The 24807-nt window shown below is 36.7% G+C and overlaps 1 protein-coding gene and 1 non-coding gene across 8 annotated transcripts in view; both read left to right on the top strand.

The window, feature by feature from the left end:
- Positions 1 to 24807, top strand: part of BACH2 (BTB domain and CNC homolog 2) — a 408794-nt gene that overhangs the window by 330433 nt on the left and 53554 nt on the right. The gene's annotated exons all lie outside the window — the stretch shown is intronic.
- Positions 4663 to 4768, top strand: LOC141490260 (U6 spliceosomal RNA). Its single transcript, XR_012469117.1, has one exon. It is a non-coding gene; the product is annotated as a U6 spliceosomal RNA (small nuclear RNA).

Raw genomic sequence — 24807 nt, 5'->3', positions numbered from 1 at the left:
GAACAGTCAAAAATGACTCTGATGTTGGTGCCTAGAAGAATAGTGCTGCCCTCAAGAGAAATGGGAAAGCTTTGGTAGATAAATTTGTGTAGAAAAATATTACATTCAGTTTGGGACATTTTAAATTGATGTATAGATGTATAGATTTGTATGTCCATCTGCATAGACCTAATAGTTGAACTTGAGAAAACTGATATCACCAAGAAAACAGATATCATACAAGGGAAGAGAGCCAAGGTCAGAGCCTGGAAGATGCCAACATGAGGAAGACTATGAAGGAATGATCCATTGTAGGGACAGAAGCAAGTAAATACAGTGTCATAGAAGCTAACAGAGGAGAGAGTCTTCAAGAATAAGGAGTGGTCAAAAAAATAACAAAACAAGTCAAGGAAAATGAGAACTAAGGAAAGCCCATTGAATTTAGTAATTGATGATCTGATGGACAAATTTAAAGTAAGCTCAGCAGAATGGTTTAGTCAGTCTATAAGACGTTGAAAAGTAAGTTGAAGATAAAGTGGAAATAAGAATATAGATATCTTTTCCAACAGTTGGCTTGGATTATCATAGGTAGTGAGATATGCCAGATAAGAGGTTGGACTTAGAATTAGTAAAATCTTCAGACACTGTGCAACTCTGGGCAAATCATTGAATCTCTGTGAGCCTTGTTTCACTCATGTGATAAGGAGAAGGGTCTCTGCAGTCCCCTACTTCTCTAAATCTATGAGATTATGATTGTTATCCCATAAAAGACATAAGATAAAAGTTTGAGAGTATAAGCAAAGTTAAGTAAAGTTTGGGTTTTTTTCCCTCATTTTTTTTAAAGCTGATAAAAGCCAGAGCATGTTGGCTTGTATTAGGGAAAGAGTTGGGGTAAGGCAAGTTGAAGGTTAAAAAAATAGAGAGTAATTATGGGAGAACTTCCAGAAGAGATGGGTGAAATTAGATTCAAGAGCACAGATGGTGGAGGAATTGTTTTTTTAGTAAGGTACACTTCCTCATCAAAGTCTAGAGCAAAGACAGATAATGAGGGAGTTTGAGATATAGAATAGGGAAGATAAGGAAACTCATAATCAAAAGTTTTTGTTGCTCATTAAAGTAGGAGGTGATATCCTTTGAAGGGGAGAGGAAAAAGAATTGTGGGACAAGAAAAGAAAGAAGGTGTAAAATAACCATTTAGGGCCAAGAAGAGAATAAAAGGATCACCATGCAGTCATGATGGTCCAATCAAAATTAAATAACACAAATTTGTAGAAAACCAGTCTACATGGTTACGTGATCTTCTGTAAGAGGATTCAGCAGCACATGATATTGCCTAGTTATCCTAGCTGAAGCATAATAATGGGACTTTAAAGAGAAGGAAAAGACACCAAAGCAGGATTATTAGCCTGTGAAAAATGAGAGACAAAGGGTCTGGTCGACAAGATGAGAACAAAGAATAGGCTTAAGAGCAGTGAAGCAGAGGAAGAGATTGAGGGTTAGGAGGCTAGGGGTCAGAGAAAATAATTTCATAGCCCTGGGTCATGGACTGGATTATGGATAATGGTCAGATCACAGGTATGATCATCCCTATGGACAGATGAGAAATAGTGAAGATTTAGCAGAATTTGTTAGGAATTCGAGGAGAGAGAGAGAGAGAGAGAGAGAGAGAGAGAGAGAGAGAGAGAGAGAGAGAATTTAGAGAGGAAGAATGGAGCAAGATTCCAACTGTAACACAGTGATACAAATGAGATCGATCTGAGTATAGGTGGTAAAGGGACAGGGTGAATGTGGGTGTGAAAAACAAGTAGATGCTTCCTGGCTCTGTGCCTCAGAAGATGTGAAAAGAAGCCTGTGGGGAGGGGGGGAGTCTTTTGAAGAGAGCTAACGTAGGATAAGAAAAAAATCAGAAGATGGTGGGATATAAAAGTAGGGAGAAATAGCAGAGGAGACAAATTTTCAACTAGGTAGTTGGGCAGTGGTTCTGAATCAGAAATATTATGGGAGCAGGATATTAGCACTTTATAGACAAAAGGTAGGAGGCCCAACAACTAGGCAGAAACCTGCAGTAAAGAAAAACCCAAAATTCCTAATTAGAATGTTTGCATGATGAATCCTTTGCAGTTCACCAGCTATTTTCTCTATTCAAGGATTTGAGCTTATTGCAGAAAGGTGTCATACCTTTATTGAAAGCATCAACAATTATAATGATGATTATCTATAGTCTAGGAACTGTCTGATCCTATTATAATTCCATTATCTTAACTCTGGAAAAAGGAAGGTAGCACTTAAGCTGCACAATGAGCTGGGGTCAGAATTGAGTAGGAGACTGGGTATGTCATTTGGAATTGGGATCTTTAAATGGTCTCAACCTCCTTGACTGCTACATTATAGTATTCCATTTCGTTAATATGCCACAATTTGCTGAACCATTACCCTATCATAAATTTAGTTTGTTTCCTTTTTTATGATATATATGTGTATATATATATATATATATATATATATATATATATATATATATATTCTACTCCAAAAATAGTTTGCAGAGTACTTTTTTATTTTTTTTTTAGGGTTTTTTGATAGCACGTTCAGGGTATGTTATTAGCAATAGAATTATTAGATCAAAGGTGATGCTTTTTTATTTATAACTTTTACAGCTTCTACTATTTACTACCTTATTGCTTTCCAAAAATACTCTACAAGTTGAGATTTTACTAGCTCTTGGAATTTCTTCTGGTTATTTTTATGTCTATTAAATGATACCTCAAAGGTGTTTTAATTTGCATCTCTTTGATTATTAGTGAAGTTGGGCATTTTTTCAAATGATTATTAACAATTTCTGTTTTTCCTTTTGAAAATTGTCAGTTTATATATCCTTGGACCATTTAACCACTGTGAATCAATAATTATTGCTGTAGCTATTTAACAATTCATTCATTTGAGATGCCAAGTTTGTAATTTTGTCATATTTACCATAAATATTTTTCCAATATTATTTTTCTTTTTAAAATTATATTGGTTTTGTTCTACAGAAATTTTTTTCAATTTCTGAGCTTTTAAGTTTTTAATTTGTCATACTTACCATAAATATTTTTCCAATATTATTTTTCTTTTTCTTCTAATTATATTGTTTATGTTCTTTTTCATTTTCCTGGAATCAAGCACATCTATCTTGTACCTCCTAATCCCTTCTGTTTGTTGAATTGAAAAAAATAATTGCCTACCCACAATTGAGATAAATGCTTTATTCCATTTTATTCCATTTTAAGCCCATCTCTTTAATATCAATATATGCAAATCATAGGCCACAATCATGAAAATTAAAATTACACAGCAAAGGAAAGATACATGATGGGTATAAGCAGACATCATCATTTACCAATGACAGCTCTCACAAAGTGGCATAAAAGACCTCATTGAGGAAGTCTACATATGACGAGGAAAGGAGGTGGGCTAGTCATGTGTCAAGAATGAAAGACAACAAACAGATCGACAGCCCAGATGGTATATTGGTATAATCTCTGAGACACCGAAAAGAAGCAAGCCTGACAAACCTAGTGGCTCTAAGAACCAATGCAAAGTCAGAAAAAGGAGAAATAATCCTCATTAAGATATTTTTCCCATCTAGAAATTTAAAAATTAAATTTGAGTGGCGAATTTGGTTTAAGCACTGTATCTTACAAATGCCTTCGCTTTCTTGTGTATTATCCAGCCTAATTTCACCTAGAATTGTGATTACTTTCTGAGGAAATAACTTAAATACTTTCCCTCTGGCCTTACATGTTATAAGGTTTTAAAGGAAATTCCCACCCTGTGGTGGAAATGTGTATGGGTGTTGGGGGTGGGGGGTTAGAGTAAGGGGAAAAGTTTTCCTCCTCTCCCCCCCTTCTGAAGACATAGCAAGCATTCCAGTTAGAGAAAATTATAATATGTATTTTTGTTCATGTTTATTATTATTTGCTGTAAAAAAAAATCACTGTATGCAAACTTAGGATGAATTTCGGGATTCTGCTGGAATGTCCAAGAACCTCAGGTAGCTTTAGCTTCAAGAATTTGCCTGGAAATTCGGTAGGAGTGGGCATGTTTTCATTTTTGTAAAACCGTTGGCAGCAGGAGAAACATGTCTTTTTCTTCCCTCGGTGTTGAAAGCAGATTCTGTAGTTTTGTTGGAGTTTTATCCTAGACAGCTTTGAATTCTTGCTCCTCCAAAGGATGGCAAAAGAGCAAAGGATGCTTTCTTTCCTCTTCACCTTGTTCTTAATTTGGGAGTCTCAGACATGGATTCCCAGGTAATGTAACTGAACTTGTTGGATTAGGTTTTTTTCCCTCCTTAAATGATATTATTTCCTCCCTCATGACTGATGTCTAGAAAATGATAAGCTAATGCAGACATGATTGAGATTTTAAAGTCTTTGTAAAAGAAATCCACAAAGATCTATACCTGCCCCCCCCCCAAAAAAAGAAGGGGAAAAAACCAAATGTTTTTAAATAGTTTAATGTAATTAGCTCTCTGTGCTGTGATAAAATTTTTATTCAGATTCAGGTTTTCCCTAACCTTCCTCCTTGGTAATGTTCAGGAACATATCCATCTTCCTTTCTTCTCACTCCCTTTTCTTTCTTTTCTTCTTCCTTCATTTTCTATTAAATAATTCTCCCCTGCAATCATTTCTTAGATTTCTGAGCTTGTTTCAGCAGCATTATATAATCTAAAATTGGAATGATACTGAGATGATTAGCATGGCCCCTGCGCAAGGGTAAGATGGAAATTCGCGAAGTGTTCCATATTTTTTAAAGTTCTCATACCAAGAAAGTGACCTCTCAATAAAACTATTGAAATGCAAAACAAATACCAACAATTTCTTAGATTTCTTAAATAGAAAGTTCTGAACTCTTGCCACAAATCCAACATAGATATATGTTCTCAGAAAGGTCTTAGAAAACCTGTGGAGAATTCCATTGAAAGTTTTTATAGGGTGTTTAAATAAATAATCAGAACTATCTCCTGAGGTGGAATATTCCCCTCTATAAATTAGCCTATTTCTGTAAAAATCATTATTCTACCAACTAGATGAAATAGTTAATTCACAATATACAGTCTCTTTTGTTGAGAAGCAATGAGAAAGTGCTGCCAAAATTTTTCACCCATCTTGAATTCCTTTATTCCTGTATGTAGTCCAATTAGGTTATTTTCCTTACTGATTTGGTAGAAAGGGTCCTTCAATTTTTTTTCTTTAGTAGAGGTGGTACAGGCCTAAATTTGCATTCTAACATGGTTAGAAGAAATTGTTTGGAGGCAGCTAGGTGGCAAAGTGAATAGAGATAGAGCGCTGGACCTGGACTCAAGAGCTCAGATGCGGCCTCAGACACTTGATAATTGCCAACCTTGGGCAAGTCATAACCCCATTGCTTTAAATAATTTTTAAAAATTAAATAATTAAAAAATTTTTAAATAAAAGAAATTGTTTGCAAAGGTCATTGGCATTGAATAGAATCAAAGATAATTATCTGAAAGAGACTACAGCCCCCCCCCCCCCATCCTTACTCCCATTTTACAGATGTAGAAACTGAATCCCAGAGAGGGCAAGTGACTTTACTCAAGGGCATATGGTAAGAAGTGGAAGGAAACAGGATTCAAACCCAGATCCTCAGACTGTAAATCTAGTGTTCTTGCCCAGATGGTACAGGCTGATGATAGAGCTCTGGAATTCAGGGATTCTGAGCTTCAGAAGGGTTAGGGCTAAAGAAGAGTGGCCTATGGGAGGGTTTCCCAGGCTTCCTAAAGGGGAGCAAATCAGCCCCGGTTGGAAACAGAGCAGGTCAGAGCTTCCCATTAGGAATAGGATCTGGTCCATGAGCAACTGCTCCACTTCTAACTTGGGAGAGATAGGAAGATCCAATCTCCCATAAAGATGGGTAAAGGGAGTGAGGGACGAAAATTCTGTGGGTGAGAGATCACAGAAAACTAATAACAGTTCAATGAAGTTCAGCTAGATTGAACTAAACAGAAATCCCCAAATTTTTACTTATAGTGACCCTTAAAATCCAATTATTTTTTATACATCCTTTCCAGTGTTATGCCCCAGTTTCTTCTTTTCTGAGCATGTCCCCCCATTCATTGAAAGCAGGTTCTGGCAAGTAGGAAACCATTCATTCACTTATCATCCCTTCTTGCCTCTCTGGGTGGAATTCCTATAGTTTCCAGCCTCAAAAATTCTGTGTCTTCTTAATTCAGATCTTTTCCTTCTCAAGATAGTGCTTAGAGATTTTTATTGGTTTTTTTGTTTTTGGTCTCTTGGGCCTTTTGGGAGTAAGAGATTGAACTTTTTAATGTGCATTTGAGATGGAGAGTCTCAGACAACTTGTTCTCTCAGTATTTGTTGATGTTATTGACTTCTTGAACTTGCTTTGCTAGAACTTTTTGTACCAAAGGAAAATTTGCCCTTCCTCTTTCAACAGGTTGAAACATAGTCTATATAACAGATGATAAGCCCTAGAGGCTATTTCTCTTTTTGGTCATCTTTGGAAAGGTTGAGTTTCCCTTCATTTGTCTTGTTCATTAACTTCCCCTAGTCTGCCTAGAAAACTTAGTTAATAACACTGACTTTGCTAGAAATATAGTTTTCCTATGTTCTCATTTTTTGTACCCTAAGACGTGGCTTTACATTCTCGATTTGTTGTTGCTTGTAGTTTTGTTCTTTGGAGCTTATTGTATTGAGAAGAAAAGAACATTCTGTAGTCTTTTCAAATAATTTATTTAGTGATTTATATGGAATTTCAAAGTTGGAGGCAATTTGAGAGGTAATCTAGTCCAACCTGTTTCTAAATAAGAATACCTTCCACAGTATCTCCAAGTAATAATTCAGTATCTAGACCTCCTAAACTGGGGAGCTCACCCCCTCCTTAGGCAACACATTCTACTTTGGGATGCTTGCAATGATTAATATTTTAGTTTTCTTCAAGGCAAAGCCTGTCTCTTTGCCACTTCCTATTATTGTTCCTGGCTATTGACTATAATCATTTTATATAGAACAGTCTGCATATTAACCCTAATAACTATAGGTATTGTTATCCTCATTTTATAGCTGGGAAAACTAAAACTCAGGTATAGGGGCTTGTTATCACACAACAAATGTCAAAAATAGCATTTAAACCCAGCTATTTCCTGAGCAGGGTCAAACAGGAAAAATAAAATCCCTTTTCCACAGCCCTTCATGAAGACAGGTTTTGCTCTACCCTACCCTTAATCTTTATTTCTTCAAGCAACATCTCCAATTCTTTTTCCCCAAAATACAACACCCAAAAGGATCTCAAATGTGACTTTGCATAATTCTAAATTTCTTCCTTCTTTCCTTCACCCTCACCAGGACAGACTTTTCAAGGACTTGCTACTTCCCTCATTCTGGGCACCATGCTTCTTCTATCAATGCAGAGACTAAGATAGCATTATTATTTTGGCTGCCATAGCACATTCTTGAGTTCTCCTAATCTTGCATACACTAGCTCCACCAGCCAGGGTTTGTCTTCCACCTTTGTCTCTTACTGTTTGAGTAATAAAGTCTGACTTGAGAGACAGAGAGAATAATGACCCAGAGACAAAGCAGTAAATTGCCTCATCCAGTATTTTCTACTCCTAATCCTCCCTAAGTTACCTTTTTTTTTTCTGTGTCCATGATTTTGGTTTTGCTTTTTTTGAAACAGGGTTGTTTTTAAACTGAGTGAGTAGACAAAAAAGAAGGAAGGAATGACTTCAAAATATTCAGTTCCCTCCTCTGTTCTCAGTTCTAGAATTTTCCAAATTACTTGCCTATATTGTGCTACCAGCTTACCAGGGGCTCTCTTTAAATGAACTCTTCCTTCAAAATCCACCAACACCACTTTCCCAAAGAACAAACAAAAAGCCATACTTTGGGTGAATGTGGGGACAATGAAAAAAGCATTACTAAATATTAGTATTTGCCGAAATTACATCTGCTCCATTCCCCCCCAAAAAAAAGAATATGATTCCCCTTATCCTAAGTAAAACATCAACAAAAATAACTGCTATCCTAAGGGAGAGTAAAAAAAAACACAGGAATGTGAATCAGGAGACCTGAGTTAAGCTCTCCTCTCAATTAACTAGCCATATGACTCTGGGCAAGTCATTCCATTTATCTAAGACTAAATTATCTTGTCTATAAAATAAAAGAGTTGGACCGAACAGTAGATTAGTAGGGATATCCAAGGTCCCTTCTAGCTCAAAGTTTTGGGTCCTGTGAGGGAGAAGGATTCGTGATTTCTAATGTTCTTTCCAGGTTCATCATTCTATGATTCTACTTTAGCATCACACAGCAGCAGTTTCGTAACTGAGAGCAAATAAAATGAGAAGCCCACTACTGATTTGAGATTGTCTTTTCCTGGATTGCTGGAGTCCACCCCAACGGGATGCCAGAATTTGGGTTGGAATTACTTATTAGGCATTGGATGCCCCTTCAGTATGCCAAGAAACATTTATTAGTGCCAACTATCATGCTAAGCACAGGAATACAAAAACATAAGTGAAATAAATAGTCCCTGTCCATAAGGAGTTTATAATCGATCAAGAAGAGAAAACATCAACATAGATAGTCAAGAATAACTTTGAGGGAACATATGGGAGGAGTAGGAATTAAGAAAAGCTTCATTTAGAAGGTGGCGGCCCTTTAACTGAGCCTTGAAGGAAGGGAGGGATTCTACAAGGTGGAGATGGGGAAGAAAAGCGCTCCAGACAGAGGGACAAAGGGATAGGAACATCAAAGGAGATGGCACACCATGGGTGAAGAATAGCAAGGTGACCAGTAGCCTTACCATCCCATGCATGAAAGGGGAGCAATACGTAATAGGACTGGAGAGACAGATGGTGTTACCTCAGATACATTATTCTTCCACCTGGTTGACCTCAGAAGTTAAACACCGGCCAGGAGAAGGACTCTGTAGGGTGTTTTCTCCTGCCATTTTATGATATACAGGTTTGGTTAGGGTGTGTGCTACTGGCTTATTAATGTTTTAAAATGGCCTAGTTGTTAAGCTCAAGAGAACATGCTACAATCCATTCGAGCAGCTGCTGGCTTAGAACTCCAGTTCTATGTCTACATTTACTCACATCCTAGGTCCATGTAAAAATCAACCTGCACCTTAAGTGAAGAGAAATTTTTTTAGAAATTTTTTTTAATTTCAAGACTGCTAAGTCCACACTTGCTCTTTTTCATCAACTCTGTTAACTCACCAATTACACTGGTGCTGTCTACTTATCATACCCCAGATAAGTAGTGTTCCCTTTTTTATTTATTTTAACAACACCAACACTTCCGATCCACATTCTCAGATCTCTCCATACTCCCTGTATAAGTTGTTCAAGACCTGAAAAGACTGGTTGGGCAAGGCAGCATTCCAAACTAAAGAAGTTTGTAAGAGTCATTTGCAGTCTTAAGGGAGACTTGAGAATCTTTTTTTTCCCAACTACTAACAAGACAAAATGGAAAAAATATTTTTAGCAAATTTCTCTGATAAATACAGTCTCATATTTAGACTTGAAATGAAGAATATGTAATTCTATCTCACATTTCACAATGTATCTTTGGACAAGTCACTTAACCACTCTGTGCCTCAGTTTCTTCATCTACAAAGCAAGGATAATACATTAATGGTACCACTATCCCAAGATTAATGTGAAGGTAAATTGAGATAATATTTTTGAAGCACTTTACAAATCTTAACAGGCTGCACAAATACTATTATTGTTATTATTTTTATTATTAATATCCAAGACATGGGAAACTAAATATAAGACTCAACCATTGGATAAGTGGTCACAGGTTGCAAATAGGCAGTTCTCAAAATGAAGAAATGAAAACTTTTAATAATAAATGAAAAATGCTCCAAGTTACTAATAATAAGAAAAAGTAATATTAAAATAACCCAGAGGATTATCCTTTATCAAATTGTCAAAGGCAGCAAAGGAGGAAAATGGCAATCATTGTAGGGCCTGTTGTAAGGACAGACAACTGACACACATCCTGTATGAAGCTGTGAATAATGGTTCAACCATTCTAGAAAATAATTTGGAACTATAACCAAAAAGTCTCATAACTGTGGCTCACTTTTGAATCAGCACTACTACTACTACTACTAGTTATATACTTAAAGAGGTCAAAGACTAAAAGTAAAAGGATCTGTGAATATATATATATATATATATATATATATATACATATGTTAGATATGTGTTTATATATATATAAACTTATAATCATAATAACTAGCATTTATATAGTACTTTAAGATTAGTAAAAGGTTGAAGCTTTGTTTAAAACCCTGGGAAGTAGATGCTGTTATTACCTCCCTTTTACAGATGAAAAACTGAGTTAGAAATTAAATGACTTGCTCAGGGTCTCACAGCTAATAAATATCTGAGGTAGAATTCTGAGCTCCATTCCAGCACTCTGACCACCAGCACTTTTTTAACAAAGCAAAATATTAAAAATTAGGGGAAGTTTATTAATTGAGGAATGACTCAACAAATTGTGACATGGATATAATGGAATATTGCTAAATTAACTGACTAAAGAGACAGATGCTGAGAAACCTTGGAAAACTCATATAAACTGATAGAGGATAAAATGAACAGAATCAGAAAACAGTTTACCCCATGACCACAATACTGGGAAAGAACATATCTTTGAAAAATAGGGATTTCCCATTCATTCAGTGATGAATCAAGACTATTAGTGAAACCTATCACCAACCTTTTTTGACTGAAAGATAAAGGTGCAGGATGGGACATGTGACCTATTCAGACATGGCCAATATATTGAATTATTTTTCTTGTCTACACTCACATTGGATTATGTGATCAAGAATGAAGACCAGACATCTTGCCCAATCTTTATAACCTTACAAACCTCTCTAGGATAGGTTTTGAATTCATTAGAAATATAAATCTTGCCTAAGAAATAAAGCAATTTCATCTATCTCTACAAGACAAGACCCAAGAATACTAATGCAGAAAAAAAAAAACCTGATGAACTAGCTAACAACAGAGAAGGCTAATTTCTAAATCTTTCTTTACTCTGCATCCCCTTCCTCCATGGATCACTACTTCTTGGCAGGGTCACATAAAGCTGTTTGTAATTTTCAATTTTACCTACCTTTCCCTCCCCACCACTACCCTCCATAATAGAAAACTAAAAGGCAGAGGTTTACTGCAGCTGGAGTTGCAACCTAGCAACATTCTGCGTTGCAACAGTACTCAGCCAGAGAACTGAGGGACACAAGAAAATGGGATGGGAAGCCAGTATATGTCCCTTCTCTAAAGCCTGAGAGAATTCCCATTGTGGAGGAGACTGAGACAAGTTTGAGATCCAGTTCTTAGATTAAGCACCATCAAAGGGGAAGGAATCAGAAAGTGAACTAGAAGGGAATATAAGAAAATAAGACTAAAGTTACAAAGATTTCAGGGAAAAAAAACTAAACTAATGTTTATGACTACAATTGTTACAAGAGAAGGTGGCAGATTGTTTAAGGGAAGAGGTTAGTCAATAGAGATAGAGATTTTTACAAAATTAGTATCAATATGGAGAAGTCTGAATGAAATAGGATACAAACAAGGTGATTGTGTCACAATTATGTTAAATTTAATGTACCCCTTTTTCCATATAAACTATACAGTTTCCTAGAAATCCTTACGTTAACATTTTATAATCCTTTCCTAATGATCAGTTCATAATAAAATAAAAACAAAAAAAGGATATAAGAATGAGAAACAGAACTCATGCAGATATCTAGGATAATGCACAATATGTAAGAAGTGTGATGCTCACAGTGTGAAGGTGGCATTCATTATAATATTAGTTATAGTTTTCTACCTTATTTATACCACATTTTGAATATTTTTTCCAACTCTGGGCATCACATTTTAGAGAAAACACAAACTAAAGTCCATCCAAGGAAAATCACCAGAATAATGAAGGAAGTCAAGATTTTATCATGCAGGAATTATTTGGGGAGAAAAAAAACTTAATTATATAAAAGAGAACACTTAGGGCCACATGATAACTGCCTCCTAGATTGGGAGATGTAATAGATCTATCCAGCTGATTATCCCTACAGAATAAAAGTAGACCATCATTAGAGAAGAGCAAATTTTGTCCCATCATAAGAAAACATCCTTAGGGGCAGCTAGGTGGCACAGTGGATAGAGCACTGGCCTTAGAGTCAGAGTACCTGAGTTCAAATCTGGCCTCAGACACTTAATAATTACCTAGCTGTGTGGACTTGGGCAAGCCACTTAACCCCATTGCCTTGCAAAATCTAAAAAAAAAAAAAAAATCCTAATACAAGCTGTTGAAAAATGGAATGAGCTACCTTGATAGCCAGAATCCTGTATCAGTGGAATCAGTGGAAATTTTCAAGTGGAGACTGAATAAGCATTTGAGGTGTTATATGATGGAATCATTACTGGATAGGGGTAAAACTAGATAAATCTCTTAAATCTCAGGAGACTGTAAGATCCTTGAAGTCAGGGATTGGTTTAGGATATGTTTGCTTTTTAAGACTTTGTTTCCTTAGTATATATATAGTCACAGTGACTGTGTATAGTAGGAGTTTAAAAAAATACCTGTTAAATTGGATTGGATTCTTTCCAGCTAAGATTTTTCTGATTCTGTAAGGAAGCAATGGAAGCTTAGACCCAGATCAGTTGACACCTACAGCCTACAAAGGGAACATACAAGTTTGTTTTAATAAACATTACTCATAAACAGAGATAGAGAGGAGACCTGGTTTTTTTTAAAATAATAATAATAATAATAATAATGCACATGCACACACACAGACACACAAAGTGACTCACATCCCTTGGAATGGGCTTCTCAAAAATAACACAAATATCTTTATAGAATTTTTAAGATTTATATCTATTTTCCTTATAATGACCTGTTGGAGTAAATAATGAAAGTTCTACCAATCCTCATTTTATATATAGGGAAAACTGAGTCTTAGAGAAATAGTCATTTAACTATGAAGTGTCAGAGCCAGGTTTCTGGACTACACTGAAGAAGGGAGTCCCTGAACTTCAAAAAAGGCCCCACAGAGAAGCCCACTGGAAAAAAAAATGCTTTAGCCTCTTATGGACAATGCTCTTTTTGCTAGCCAGCAGATTGATTCAGATCTCCTGAGTTTCAGCTTTGTATTCCTCTGGTCCTGTCTCTGCCTATTTCCTTTGCAAATTTTGACTCTGCTTACTCGGGGACACATTTCCCAAACAATGATGTTACTGGTGAGACAGTCCTGCGGCCCAGACATGTCTTGTACTCTTTTTCTTCGATCTGTTGGGCTGGGATGGAGCCAGAGTGGTTCTGGCTAGCACCTCTCACATTCCTTTATCCTGGACCTTCTCCAGAAAGGCTGGGCTGGCTCTCTCCTGCACCCACTACTGTGCCTGCTCCTTACCAGAGACTTGGGAGTAGGGGGAGATCCAGATTTGATCCTGTTCCCTTTGTGCCTGCAGCCTGTGAGCTGTTTTCATACAGCCATTCTTAGCCTCGTTAGCCTCTTTCTTTCCATCCTCAGAGATGATTGAATCCTGTAAATTTCTGCTGCTGAGTTATTTTTGGCTTTCTTTCTCTCAGCTAGGGTGCCTGTCTGCTCACCGACAACTATTAACAGCTGTTTGAAGGGGCTTAGAATTCCCAGGCTTCTTGCTGGAGTGTATTTGAACAATGGCCTTCAAGAGCTATTGCAGAGAAAATTGTAGAGGAGAGAGGGAAATGACAGCGAAGTCACCTAAAATCCATTCTTTTTTTCTGGAGACAGACTTTTTTCACTTTCTTCTCTTCTTTCCTTCCTATCTCCTTTTCTTCCTCCTCCTCTCCTCTCCCTTTTTTTCTTTTTTCTTTCTTTTTTTCCTTTCTTCTTTCTTTCCTTCCTTCCTCAGGAAAAAAAAAACTGAAAGACTGTGACAGAAGCCAAGAAGCTAGAGAAGGAATCATCCACCCAACTGAGCTCCTCTAGATTCTGATTAAGCCAGATGCTGTCTGTCATCGTGGCATTATGTCATTCAGGGCCTTAACCCCGATCCCCACCAAGAAAGAGATCAAGAAATTCTAGAATGTCAAGAGAAGTCAGTGGTCTCCATTTTTTTCATTCATTTTACTCACATTGACCAAGCATCCAAGGAAACATTTGGAATTGGCTCCTTTCAAAATGTCAACACTGTCACCTTTGAGCATGGTAATAGGCTGTTTATGGTGCTATTATAGGTGGAGGGTTGCAAGAAGCTTGGGGTGTGGGAAGAAAGACAGTAGCCCACTCCCAGACGTTCAGCATCCTGCCTTCTCCACGGGAAGCATTTCCCTGCACTAGGAGCTTTTCCAGTTAGCTTGTGTTGAACACCTTCCCTTCACAAAGACTTAGAAACACTAGTAGTGCCATTTGAAGACTGTTATGCACCTTGTAAACATTAATCCATTAATCCTCACTACCCCCAGGAGGGAGGCAAGTGTTGTTACTGTTAATTGAGCAATGATTAACACTCTAGATCTACAGAATACTTCGCCATCCTTCACTACTTAACCCCTCTGGCACCACACCAGGGACCCATGAGGGATGTGTGTTCTTATCCCCATTTTTCAGACAAGGCAACTTGAGAAGCAGACACAGTATCAGGCCTCAGGCCAGAATAAGCATCCAGTTGCTTTAATTATTAACTCAGTCCTACATCTGTCCATAGACCTTGCCTCACATGCTTAAACCTTCAGATTATTATTAGGGAAGAGTAGCTATGATGGCAATTTGTAGGGGGCCCAAAGTAGGAATGGACTTTTCAGCTATTTGCATTGAAATGTAGACCTATGCATATTTTTGTGCTCTTGCACAAGACTTCAAATGTAATAAGATGCTTTTTGGGGGTGTATAAAGCTCTTGTTGATTTGTATTTACTAACTTCAGGTCCACATTCCTGGTATAGTCATATTAGCTATGCAAAAATGTATCCTCACTCTTCCCAGCCTTCCCAGATACTCCAGATGTCTTCCTAAATCCTCTTTCAAAGATCTCTAACTTGTAATTTATTACCATCATTTCTTCCCACCACATAAACACAGACACATACATTCTCACACACACCCTTTTATAGTAAGGACACAAGTTTAAAGACAGACAGTGTATCCCTGTAGGGGTGACTGAGTGAGGAAAAAGCCCTCTTCCTTTTTTCTTCTCTCTCTCTCTCTCTCTCTCTCTCTCTCTCTCTCTCTCTCTCTCTCTCTCTCTCTTCCTCTTCCTCTTCCTCTTCCTCTTCACCAGATGTGGAAATGACACTGATCTGCCAGCACTGTTTGCCAAATGAATTAAGCAGGTTTGGCCTGTGGAACTCATAGGCTTCTGCTTACATTACTAAGTAACTGTACTTTACAAGATGTCAGTTAGGATTCTGTCATTTTCTCATTACTTGAGTACTTCCAGGACATATGGAAGAATCTGTGATTTCATCAATATGGTTACTCCTTCCACCAAAGCAGATTGTCTATACAAATTGATACATAATAGTGATAATAATAGATAGTGCTTTATATAGCACTTTAAGGATTGTCAAGAACTTGGCATAGGTCATCTCAACACCTTTGCAATGACTCTCCAACCATAGGTACTACACTGATTATCTGCATCTTATAGAAGAAGAAATTGAGGCTAAAAGAAGTTAAGCCACCTGCACTGTGTCACACAGAGAAGAAGTACCTGAGGAAGAATTTGAACTCTTATCTAAGGACAAAAAAGAATTCTTCAGCCTGTGTCTTACCTGGGTTAGGACTCTGTAAGTTAACTTAGGCTTTTCTTCAAGCAAAAAATAATGCAGTTTATCATTAGGCCCAGAAGAGGTTTTTTCCAGCTTCATAAGGACCTGACAAAATATACAAAGATACAAAATATGCATTCTACTGGTATTGCTTTCCAAAATCTAAGATCATAACAATGATGCAGCAGAATTGACTTTGGGCCAAAGAATGACCACAGAATCACAGAATTTGAGTATTAGTGGCCATCCAGGCCAAACCATAGCCAACATTCCTTGAATTTCAACCATCCAGGATTATCAGACTGTTGTGTTTTGTTTTGTCTTACCAATTATGTTTTCTTAGGCTTAAGTATATACCTAACAAGACCTCTCAACCAAATTGATTTTCAAATCAAATTCTTTAGCAAAGTAATCTTCCTTTTCCCTCTCCCCTACTCCCAGGATAGGCATTCATATGTGTATGCATGCATGTACACACACACACACACACACACGGGTTCCCAGAGGTTGGGAGTAAAGAGAAAACAGAGGGGGCGGCTAGGTGGCGTAGTGGATAAAGCACTGGCCCTGGAGTCAGGAGTACCTGGGTTCAAATCTGGTCTCAGACACTTAATAATTACTTTGCTGTGTGGCCTTGGGCAAGCCACTTAATACCGTTTTCCTTGGAAAAAAAACCTAAAAAAAATTAAAATAAATAAATAAAGAGAAAACAGAAAAAATCTTGTAAATTGACTTCTTAGAAATCCATAAGAAATCAGGGATGGACAATGCCCTTTTGCTCAGTTCATTTCAAGACACATAGTAAGCATATCATAGATATACATTGATTGTTTTTTGTGTCTGCCTTTCTAACAATAATAATAATGGCTAGGCATCAAGGCAGTAATGGATAGAGAATTGGACCAATAGGAAGACCCAAGTTCAAATCTTAGCTTGGAAACTTGCTCACTGTACCACACTAGAGAAGTTACTTAATCTCTATCTGTCTCAGTTTCTACTTCTGTAAAATGTGGATGATAATAATAGAACCTGCATCTTATGTATGCTGTGAGGATAAATGAGATAACATTTGCTAATTGCTTTACAAAATTTAAGGCACTATATGACTCAAGCATCAAAAAGACAAGTATTGGGGGCGGCTAGGTGGTGTAGTGGATAAAGCACCGGCCCTGGAGTCAGGAGTACCTGGGTTCAAATCCGGTCTCAGACACTTAATAATTACCTAGCTGTGTGGCCTTGGGCAAGCCACTTAACCCCGGTTGCCTTACAAAAAACCTAAAAAAAAAAAAGACAAGTATTGATCCGTGGAAACTAAATGAAATGGGGATTAGTTTTCTGCAGCCTCCAAAAATTGCAGTCTTTTGCTAGAGATGGCTGAAAATACAGTTTTTTTTATTCAGTTCTTTATAACAAAACATCATTTCTGATACTATGCACATTTTCTAACACAGTAATCATGAAATAACCCATAAAATGCAGTACACAAAATAAAATTGGTAACATGCATAACATTTTTCTCACTCTGTAATTTCCTAGAATTTTTTTGGTTCTTTCTTCTAATACCCCCAATTTAAAAAAAAATACTATTTCAGACAATAATCACTTTTTACAAATCATGAAATTTACAATACCATAAATACTTTCTTCCTTTTTGCAAATATAACAAATTACCAATTCATTAACAACAAACTTATAGCCAAAAGTGCTGCAGACATTCCAACATGAAGTTTATCTAAGCCACCTGGGCTTGGAGCCCAACAGACTTGCACTGTGCTTTGGGGGCATAACTGCATCACAGAACTTGAGTTTTGAAGGCAGAAGATATGCAGCAAATGCTAGGTGAGCTCTTTATAACAATAGAATGAACAAGACCAGTAAAGTGCCCAACCACTCCACAAACTTGTGTTCATTGTACCTCTCATTTTTTTCTCTATTACATATGCCTGCAAATGTACCCAGTTGTCTATGCAAAAGTGAAGACGAAGTTCCTTATTAAAATCACACAAAAGCTTCAAGTCACAAAAGTTAAACATGGAAATATTTGGGAATTTACTGTACTTTGTTGAACTGCAGTTCATTTCATTTTTAAAAGATATCCCTTCAGTCAAATATTCCCAATTTCTTATTGTTTATGTTGGTTTCTTGCAAGAGTATTCTTTCCTGTTAAGTTGCATGTGACATTCCATACTCTTTGGTAGTTTTTCCTTTCCTTGAGCACACACAGTAATTCTTGAAGATATAATTTAGATCCTTTCCATGGGACCTTTCACCAGAACATTTTTCTCACCAGTTTTTATGCAAATCTGTAGTCCAGGGGCATAGGAGAAAGAAGCTGAGGAGTTACTGGTATATCCAATAAATCTGCAAGAACCCAGTCAAGGATATCATTATATACAAATTTCATGATTGGAGAAATTTCAGAACCCCGCCATCATTTAAAAGAAAACCTCTAACAGAAAGACAAAGAAGATGGTATTATAACCCAAATCGTTTTAAGCCAAAATGTAGAGAACTTTGGCATCCTTCTAAGCAAGAGAAAGAGAGGATGTCTGGTAAATCTTTCTGGTATGACTGTGTTATTTCCCACATGTTGAAGTTGAAACTCTCAGCACCTGCAGATAGAGTAACACTAAGCCACAGAGTGATGAAAGTTGGTCATTCCATAGGGAAGTCAGAGGTCAAAACCTACTTTCTAGTTTCTTGTCATTTTGATCCTGGTTTCTGGTGTTTGCGGAATAGAACACTCACAGCTTTTCTTGAAATATTCAGAAGTAATAACTGGTACAAAAAAATCATCTTACAGGGTGTAAGGAAAAGACCTTTTGGGGGGGGGAAGTGTTAAAACTGCTTTTTTTTCCCCAACCCTTATCTTTAGATTTAGATTTGAGTTATTATAGGTCACATAATATAGAGCTGTATCTCTCTCTGTATATATCTGAAAAGCATACTTACCAGAGACCTCATTGATATGCAGCTCATGTTATTTTCATCCACATATATAGCATAAAGCAAGAAGTAGGTCATCGAGTTTAGCCTTCTGTCTCTGAAAATAAAGCAAATAATCTAAGAGATTGTGATCTATCTTAATATTAAATCTTTTCTGACAAGGAGACAAACACCACTCCCTTTGATAGCCTATTGTAGTTTAACAATGGTGTTGGGAAATCCCTTTTCTATATCTAACCCAAATCTTTCCTGATACATTTTAATCCCATTTTCTTTTATGATAATAAAACACAAATAATTATACTGCCCTCTTCCAGCGAATCTATGACATCACCAATGTAGACATTTCTATATAGCCTTTAATAGTTCCAACAGTGGTGTCAGGAAGTCCCTTTCTACATCCACCTCAAATCTTTCCTGATAATTTTTAATCCCATTTTCTTCTTTAGTAATACAAAATTAATGGATATATAAAACTAATGGTTACCCTCTGCCAGTGAATCTATGATCTCATCAATGTAAGCATTCCCTGTACTCCAAAACATTTCACAAATCCCTCCTGCCCTTCCTTTGCCTTTCTTATCCGTATTCTCCCATAAATCTGCCACAGGAGACCTACCCAGAAGGCTCAGAGCCCTCCTTGTGTTCTCGTGGTATTGCGGAGTATACCAGTTGTTCATAACAAGCTGCAAATTAGTATTTCCTAACTCTGTGCAAATGATCCATTTCTTTTTCCAGTTATACTCAATGTTTTTTTAATCATAATACCTATTCACTCATAATAACCATGTATAGCAAAAATCTTTTATATCATGACACATTATTCTCTGGCTGTAGATTTGCCATTGGTCAAATCTGGTCCTCAAATGAAACAGTCAGAACCTGATTATCAGACTTAGCATGAGTCAGGTTGTTAATGTAGTTCCCAAACACCAGTGTTTTAAAGGAGCTCCATTAATTATGTTGAAAATTGTGATTAAGTTGACACCTAGAGTTTCCTTTCCCCAATTTGATGATCTATGGCTTTTTTTAGATTTTCTTAAATAGGAAAATCCCATCTTTTTGTCATATTTGTTATTCACATTTTTTCTAAACACTTCTTAAAATTTTAATTCCCCCCCAACTAGGAAAAAAATTAAACAATTCAGAAAGAAAGAGAATTATTTTCTAGTTTTAAGTATTAAATATTCCACTTAGTACATATCAGTAATAACACATAGATGTAATCCACAGTGACTACTTTTTTAGAGCTGGAGGGAGTAGGTAAAGAAAGACATTCTGCATAGTTGAGACCTCTCATTTCTTTCTCCAAATAGCATTTAAATTGTACCAATTAAAATTCTCCCTTTTTTTTGTTTTTGGATTTCTACTATTTTATATTGTTGGGGTTATTTAAATTCCATTCCTGTCATCTAAAGTGTTAATAACCTTCCCTGAAAATATTGGTGTAATCCTTATTATTAGTAAGAGTGTTGAGTAACTTATTACTGATTGATATATGACTATGTTTATTTATATAAAATTGAGAGGTCAAAGGGATAAGAATGAAACTGTAAAAAAAAAGCCCTGGATTCAGAGTCAAGGTCCCTCTAAGTTTAAAATCCTTACTCTGAGACAAATTTTGAATACTCTAGTCCTCGTTATCCTCTCTTGTTAATTGAGCCAGATCACCTCTGAGGTTCCTTTTAGGTCTGGTTCTATCTTATGATTCTGTGCAACTTCAATATATCCCTGATTAACATATATCTAGGTTCACTCCTCATTATTCAGTTTTTAAGTATTGTTTTATTAGAGCTGATCATTCTCATTAGAAAAATCTTTTAATTATGAGTAAGTTAAGTAACTTTGAGAAGAAACTCCATTTTTCAAAACATTTCTCATCATTGGATTCTTATAAGGGAATTTTTGTTCATGTCTAACTTCATGACCCATTTTGGGTTTCTTGGCAAAGCTATTGGATTGATTTGCCATTTTCTTCTCCGGTTTGCTTTACAGATGATGAACTGGAGCCAATAGAGTTAAGTGACTTGCCTAAGGTTACACAGCTAGTAAGTACCTGAGACTGGATTTGAACTCAGGAAGATGAGTCTTCCTGACTCCAGGCCAGGCAACTCTTTCCACTGGGCCATCTATCTACAGGTTACATTTCAACAACATCCACAGTCACAAATGAACTATGTTCCCAGGGGATGGTGCTCCAGTAGTTTGTAAATCTGTTGCTTAGCACTCAGGATGATGCTTTCTTTAACCTATAGAAATAGCATTCTATAGTTAGTAGTTGGAGTTTCTTCAAAAATCTTTTCCTCCCTTACTGTACCTGAATTATAACAGCTATACCTTGCATGTGTAACTCAGTGGCCACCAAGATCCCCTGTTGCTCTAAATATATGATCCCTACTACATGTTATAAATTTCAAAGGGCTTTTGCATAGGTTATCATCATTCTTGTGGGAAAATGCACACCAGTTTCCAAGTCAGGAATTCAATGGACAGGGACTTCACCCAAGGACTTGAGAAACTTGGCTAGATAGATAGTCCTGGGCACCAGCAAGTTATTCCTCTCCATTTATATACAAGAATATAACTTTCTATGTAGGTCAATCACTCCCCAGAGTGTTCTGAATTAAGGAACAAAAGGAAGTCACTTCCACTGGCATTTCCTTAGGGCTGTACAACTGCCTGCTTAGGGGTACTCTCATTCCAGGTATTTATATTGCCTGGGTGGTTTTGTTTTAGATTTTTTAATTCCTCCTATCTCAATTTCTTTTTATTTTTCCTTCCAAGAATTGGAAGGAAATCAACTTAGTTGATTGTTTTTTCTTTTATTGTCAAATTTTTTTTACCTTCTCTAATGCCTATTTGGCTTTGTTTTTAAACTGTGTTTTACTTGAAAAAAAACCACACACACACACACACACACACACGCACACAGATACACCCACATGTGTACTCAGAGCCTGGCCTGCCTAGTTAGATAAAGACAATATACCATGGCATTCCCAAATGGCACTAGAGTGTTGACTGCAAACACATTCAGGGACTGCCATGACCAGCAAGCTGGCTACCCTGGGCTTTGGTTTTACCCACTTTCATTATGAGTGAAAAAAATCCCATAGTTAATTGCAATGCATGAATGGGAAATATCCCTGGACTTATTTGCATTCATTTGCTGTTAGTAGTGTCTCTGTTGAGGTCTCTATCCTTGTTTTTACAGAGCTTTTGGCAGTGTTTCTGCATTCGGTGTGTGAATTTTTATGATCTGTTGCATGTTATTCATGCAATTTCCTGCCCCGTAATGGTATCAGTTTTCCAGATACAGAGGAATACCGACTAAAACCCAGGAGCTCACATTAGCATAAAATGTCCCAGTTCTGTCAGTTTGATTAATTTGTCTCTTTGTCTCCTCTCTATATGATAAGTGCTATTAATGGTTGCAACACTTCATATGTCAAAGTCTTTCTTCCTAATGACTTGAAAATGTGGTTTATTTCCCCCCTTTTTGTATTATTTTTCTCATTTAGCATTCCACTCAAGTATAGATTTATGCCATGCTCTTTCATTATCTTCCTGGTTGCAGCACTGGAGTGATTACACATGGTGTAGGGTACGCGTAAAGATGTGATCCCAGGGGCAACAGCTGCTGATGCAGGCTGAAAATAGATCCCGCGGACGCACAGCACTTTTCCCAGAGGTCTTTTATTTATTAGTAACAGTCTTGCTATAGGACAGCTTGGATCCTCATTTAGCACGATGACTTTTTGCCTTTCAGAACAGTGCAGTGACTTTGCTCTATTTTCTGACACTGCTGTGTAATTTTTTTCCCCTTCTTTGTATCTAAGCAATGACTTAACCTAACATATAAATTGTAATATAATCCTGATATATAATGAACTCAAGGAACGACAGGCTCCATTCGGAGTAATGGAGCTTGACAGATCTAAGGTTTAAATTAAATAATCCTATTTGTAAGACAGCATTTGTACATGGTACACTGATTTAAAATGAACTTCTATTCTTCTCCAATGACTCTTACACCATTTTTAGTATTTTCTCTTCCAAGGGGACTTTTTTTCAGAGAGGTTTCATTTATTTGTCTTTGGGAAAATGTACTGCAAAGCCAGCGACTTTCATGAGGGAAGAATGAGATGAAACTATTTTTACTCCATTCTGACTTTGAGGAAGAAGAAAAGGAAGGGAGGAAAGAAAGAAACAAACAAAGAGGAGTCAGCACCATTAATAAGCTGGAATGTATAGTTATTAAATCATTTAGGCAAATCTTAATGGCACTGAATTTTCTATCAGGGAAATCTACCTGTACCACAAAACATTAATGGTAGAATTTAGGATTCACATCATTACTGGTCTTTGTAAAATGTTCCAACTCTTATGTAAGACTATTTTCTGTAATAAATTGTAATGAATTTTACGAATGAATGTTTATTAGCTTTTTAAATTTGCCTGAAAAATACATATTTCAGAGAGATTAATATCTTAGTCCCTCCTACTTTTCTTAGATGTGTCAGGAAAAAGGACCTGAAATGCTTTGTGCAAGGTAACAGATGATAGGACAGCATCAAGATAATATAGTACAACCTTTACATACTATGTGATAAACTCACATGTATTTCACCTCCTTGCTTCAAATCAAAAAATTTATGGTAGAATGACAAATTATGTTAATAAAAGCCCAACCCAATTTTTCTAAAGTTGTCAAGGGCTGACGCTTGTCTAGTCCATCATTCATTAGCAGGACCTAGTAACCTGTTGGGAAAACCTTAAAGAAAAATGATGCCTCTAACAGAGATCAAGATTCTTACCTTCGGAGCAGTGAATAAGGAGGGTAAAAAAACCAAAGCAATTTTGTGAATTTGCTTTTACAATTCTATCTGCTGATTTACTGTCCTATAGTTAATCATGTTCTACATCAGGAGACAGGGAATGATTCCCTCACTCTGAAATTTTGATACAAAAATCATTTGGTCATTCTAATAGACTGTCCTATTTTAGAATATCTCCTACATTTGTAATTTATACATTTAATTCCCCAATATGGAACCATAGGAAATTATTTTCTATTAAGTTATGTTAGAAAATAATGCCGTGGTTCCTGAGAATGGGAAGTGGCATATTTAATTTTACTAGGCATGGGGTTCAGAGGGTTGTTCAGGAACCAATAATACTGAATATTCCTAAAAATAACCTAGAGGCAATTCAATACATAAAAACAGAAACTATTTTTCTCTTTTTCATGAGAAAGTATAAATTCATATTATTTTATCAAACTGTGGTAATTAGGGTTAATATTTTCCTCCAGGTTTATTTGGGAGTTTATTTATACTGCTAATAACCAGAACTGCTGTAACAATGACTGCCAGCAATATTGCCACCTTTTAAATGCACTCTAATGTAACAGTAATATTCTAGTCATAGAAATCTGTGGCAAGCAGCATCTTGCCACAGCATACTTGAATCCTTTCTTTCTCCTTTTTCCTTCTGTCTGCTTTTCTCTCTCATTTCACACATCCTGAGACCCCAAGCTCAGGCTTCAGGATCATCTGTAATTCATTCCATTGTGACACCGTAATATAGCTCATTTCATCCTCTGACTAGTGGCCTCAAAATGAGGGTAGGCGGGGGGGAAGAAAACTTGTCTGCTTCAGGAGATGTGAAATTCAGTCATGTCTGGGTGAATTGAGGATGAAATTTAAGTAGCAGCTCTTAATTTCCCAGTTTTTGTGATCTTAAGTCAAATATACAGTAATATTATGGGGAAGAAAGAAGAGTGGTAAGAGTTGAATGTGAGGTTGTGTGTACATGTATGGATATGTGTATATGAATGTGTGGATGTGTGTGTGTGTGTGTGTGTGTGAGAGAGAGAGAGAGAGAGAGAGAGAGAGAGAGAGAGAGAGAGAGACTGTCAGTGAAACTGTGTTTGGTTAGCTAAATTGAACCTATTTTCACCTCAGAACACAAAAACTTGGTTTTCTACCCAAAGGAGGCTTCTGCATTCCAAGAATGTGCTGCCCAGTAAATTAACATCCCAATTAATATTCTCAAATGCCTTATTGATAACCCTT

The sequence above is a fragment of the Macrotis lagotis genome, chromosome 5, assembly GCF_037893015.1.
Source record: "Macrotis lagotis isolate mMagLag1 chromosome 5, bilby.v1.9.chrom.fasta, whole genome shotgun sequence".
Classification (NCBI taxonomy): domain Eukaryota; kingdom Metazoa; phylum Chordata; class Mammalia; order Peramelemorphia; family Peramelidae; genus Macrotis; species Macrotis lagotis.
This window is presented reverse-complemented; position numbering and strand designations above follow the sequence as displayed.